This window comes from Otolemur garnettii, unplaced genomic scaffold (assembly GCF_000181295.1).
Source record: "Otolemur garnettii isolate 467f Iridium unplaced genomic scaffold, OtoGar3 scaffold00068, whole genome shotgun sequence".
Lineage (NCBI taxonomy): Eukaryota > Metazoa > Chordata > Mammalia > Primates > Galagidae > Otolemur > Otolemur garnettii.
In genome coordinates, this window is record NW_003852463.1 from 9,554,725 (window position 1) to 9,559,325 (window position 4,601).

The window sequence follows — 4,601 nt, forward strand, 5'->3', positions numbered from 1 at the left end:
GTAAATTCCCAAATATTTCATCTTTTTTGGCACAACTGTAAAGAGAATAGAGTCCTTGACTGTTATTGGTATATATAAAAGCTATTGATTTGTGAGTATTGATTTGTATCCTGAGATGCTACTGTATTCCTTGATCACTTCTAAGAGTTTTGTAGTTGAGTCCCTAGGGTTTTCCAGGTATAAAATTATATCATCTGAGAAGAGTGAAAGTTTGATCTCCTCTGACCCTATTTGGATACCCTGATCACCTTCTCTTGCCTGATTACAATGGCTAAGCTTTCCATTAGAATGTTAAAAAGCAGTGGAGACAACAATGAGCAACCTTGCCTGGTTCCTGATCTGAGTGGAAATTTTTCAATTTTACACCATTCAATATGACATTGGCTGTGGATTTGCTGTAGATGGCCTCTATCAATTTAAGAAAAGTCCCTTCTGTACCTATCTTCTTAAGTGTTCTGATCATGAAAGGATGCTGGATATTGTCAAAAGCTTTTTCTGCATCTATTGAGAGTATCATATGGCCTTTGTTTTTTAATTTGTTTATATGATGTATTCCATTTATAGTTTTATGTATATTGAACCAACCTTGAGACCCTGGGATGAAACCCACTTGGTCATGGGGTATAATTCATTTGATATATTGTTGGATTCTGTTTGCTAGGATCTTACTGAATATTTTTGAATCTATGTTCATTAAAGATATTGGTCTATAATTTTCTTTTCTTGTTGGGTCTTTTCCTGATTTGGGGATCAGGGTGATATTTGCTTCATAAAATGTGTTGGGAAGTATTCCTTCTTTTTTGATGTTTTGGAAAAGGTTAAGTAATACAGGTACTAGTTCCTCTTTAAAGGTCTGGTAGAATTCTGATGTGAAGCCATCTGGTCCCAGACTCTTCTCTTTTGGGAGATTTCGTATAGTTGATACTATTTCAGTACCTGAGATAGGTCTGTTCAGCATTTCCAGTTCTTTCTGATTAAGTCTAGGAAGTTGACATGCTTCCAAGTATTGGTCAATTTCTTTCAGATTTTCACATTTCTGAGAACAAAGTTTTTTGTAGTATTCATTAAGGATTTTTTGAATTTCTGAGGTGTCTGTTGTTATTTCACCTTTGTCATTTCTGATTGATGATATTAGTGATTTTAATTTTCTATTTTTGGTTAGGTTGGCCAAAGGTTTATCAATTTTGTTGAATTTTTCAAAAAACCAACTTTTTGATTCATTGATCTTTTGAATAATTCTTTTGTTTTTTATTTCATTTAATTCTGCTCTAATTTTAGTTATTTCTTTTCTTCTGCTGGATTTGGGATTGGAATGTTCTTCCCTTTCCAGTTGCTTAAGATGTCCCATTAAGTTATTGACTTCCTCTCTTTCCATTCTCTTGAGGAAGGCTTGCAACACTATAAATTTCCCTCTTAAGACTGCTTTTGCAGTATCCCACAGTTGCTGATAATTCGTGTGTTCATTATTGTTTTCTTCCAAAAAAATTGGCAATTTCCTTCTTAGTCTCATCTATGACCCAGCTATCATTCAGCATAAGGTTATTTAGTTCCCATGACTTTGTATGAGTATGTAGATACCTGTTATTGGTGAGTTCAAATTTTATTGCATGATGATCTGAGAAAATACAAGGAATAATTTCTCTGCTTTTAAATTTGCTGAGGTTAGACTTGTGACCTAAGATATAATCAATTTTGGAGGATGTTCCATAGGCTGATGAGAAGAATGTGTATTAAAAATGTGGAATGCTTCATGAATTTGCATGTTATCCTTGCACAGAGGCCATGCTAATCTTCTCTGTATCATTCCAATTTTAGTATATGTGCTGCCGAAGCAAGTACCCTTCAAAATTCTTAGTGAGATGTGATTTCCAAACTAGAATTCTTTACCGAGCCAAACCAAAATTCAGATGGAAGTAAGGGGAGAAAATACTGTTATGAAAAACTCAGATATAACTTCCCTGCATTGCAAAGCTCTCTATACCCCTTCTTAGGAAGCTACCGATGTGGCTGGGCGCCTGTGGTTCAAGCAGCTAAGGCGCCAGCCACATACACCTAAGGTGGCGGGTTCGAATCCCCAGCCCGGGCCCGCCAAACAACAATGATGGCTGCAACCAAAAAATGGCCAGGTGTTGTGGCGGGCGCCTGTAGTCCTAGCTACTTGGGAGGCTGAGGCAGGAGACTTGCTTGAGCCCAGGAGTTGGAGGTTGCTGTGAGCTGTGATGCCATGGCACTTTACCCAGGGGGATAGCTTGAGGCTCTGTCTCAAAAAAAAAAAAAAAAAAAAAAAAAAGGAAGCTACCGATGTAGTACCGACTGATGGAAAGGAATAAACCAAAAAGAAAAAAGACTTAAGGAGACCTAGGAAGTAGGGGATCCAATCCAAAGGAATGACAAAGGGAAGTCAATATTTTTAGCTCCTACATTTCTGACACATGATAGCATTGCTCTTCAAAGTTACCTTCTGGGTACTGGAGACATCTAACTAATTCTGCCAACAAATTATGAGCAGAGGTGACATGCATCAGTTTGGGGTGAGAGTATTTAAATGCTTGTTTTTTGCTTCCCAGAGCACCTTTGTTTTTATTGGCATGGGGACTAATTAGGTTCAAGATAATAGTTGCTAAAAGAACCTAGGCCCCTCAGTAAATACAGTAAACCAAATTCCTCCCCACATTTATGAGCCCACAATGGACACATACTATGAGTAAGATATAAACCTCTGTGTTTTGAGCCACTAAGATAATGAGATTGTTTGTTACTCAACAACACTCAGCCTATCCTGACTATCTATAGTAATCTATGTGTAAAAATTGAATAATAGAATCGTAATCTACTACGGATTCTATACTGATAATATTTATATGACTATAGTAATGAAAACTCTACTGATTTAATTAAAATTTTTGATATGACTGTATCAAAAATTGGAGGGAAAGGAAGTGAGGCTGGTAGAGATTTAAGAGAGCTAAGTCACCGTCTTTCATCAAAAGGAGCCAAGAGATAATGCCTGAAATTGACAAATCAAAAAAATAGCAGTTAAGATGTATTATGTTAACAATATGGAGATAAACACCAGTAGAAGAAAGAGTCGGAAGTATTAAAAGAGATTTTTCTCTGGGTTGTGGGTCTGCAGGGTGATGAGAATGGAAGTGAAGAACTACCCTCTTTACAGATTACCTGGTACTATTTGGTTTTACCCATGTGCATGTATTGCTTGGCTTAAAATTAATCTCAATAGTGATTCTAAACACCTGGCTTTTATATTTCTGTCTTAAAAGAGTTGAGTATTAAGTTGGCTTTTCTGCCCATTTCATTATACTCATACCAGAGTATGCAAAATTGTACAGTCTTTCCCACCCTGTTAGATTTGGTGGAGGGTAAACCAGTGGCCAGGAAGTGGGTAAGGACAGAGAGTAGGAACCAAACTATAGCTAGGAACCAAATTGCACCTAAGAACTGTTCCCCCATGAGAATATACATAGTAAAAAATTCCTATTGAGGTATAACTGACAAGAGTTCTAATCAAACCTGTGATGTAATCTATTAAATAGCCTCATGCTGTCAATCACCCAAAAGGCAGGAAACAACAACCTATCATCCCAGGAGAAAGGTGGGACAAATTAGTGAGCTTATAAAATGCAGCGTATGTTCAGACTTTGGTCTTTCTCCACTTATGGAGACTACCCCGTCTTTTCTTCTCTTTCTCTGGCATATATTTTCATTTTGGGTAATACCTTCTTTGCTCTCATTCTTTCTTTTACGTGATAAACTGTTTGTGTAAAGTTGCTTTGTATCTGTGCTAACTCTATCATCAGTTTGACTCATTACCAGTACTTTATTCTTGACACAGGGACCAGGGGACCAGGGAACATCCACCTCCAGACAGAACAACCAACCCTATCTCTTGAGCCTTCTCCTGGATGGACTTGGGATTCTCAAGGCCCAGGAGCCTGGATGTCAGAACTCAGCAGAGGTGTCCAGGCTCCCCTGTGAGCATAGTAGTATCACTGATTCTGATTCACCTGAAAAATTAAGTGCTTTGCAAAGCCAAGCCTGGAATAATTGCTGGAGAGAAGTTGGAAGAAGCTTCTAGATGGTTGACAATGTCTGGCAACCCAGCAAGCATGGGTGTTACAAAATTAACTCCTGGTCTTAGACAGTTCCGTCTTTGTTCATACATCTACCCATAAATAAATAAAGGTTGGTTAAGTCACAATTTCAAAAAGACACAACCTCTCAGCATCCTGCTTCTCCAGTGATCCAAACTCCCAAGATCCAAACAGTTCAAAGTAGCCTGCAAGGTTGCAAGACCTTCAACTCTCCCAAACTGCACCCTGGACAGGGCTATGATGCCTTAATAGAAAAGAAGCTTTGGGGATATGAATTCAGGAGGATAGAAATGTCAAGGCTCAACAACCTCTCCAACTCTCCAAATAAAAGTCTGGAAACACTCCCAGTATTATAGATCATGAGGATGAGTGCTATTATTTCTTCTTGAAAAAAGAAATAATAGCTTTGCTACATGCTAGGAATTAAGTGCTTTATGAAGATCTCATGTGGTTGGTATTAGCAACCATTGTCTCCATTTTATAAATAAGAAA

General features: G+C 37.8%; 1 non-coding gene across 1 annotated transcript; it reads right to left on the reverse strand.

Annotated features, from left to right (window-relative positions):
- Positions 1 to 1,732: 1,732 nt before the first annotated feature.
- LOC111726506 lies at positions 1,733 to 1,839 on the reverse strand. Its single transcript, XR_002774269.1, has one exon. It is a non-coding gene; the product is annotated as a U6 spliceosomal RNA (small nuclear RNA).
- Between the last annotated feature and the right edge of the window lie 2,762 nt (positions 1,840 to 4,601).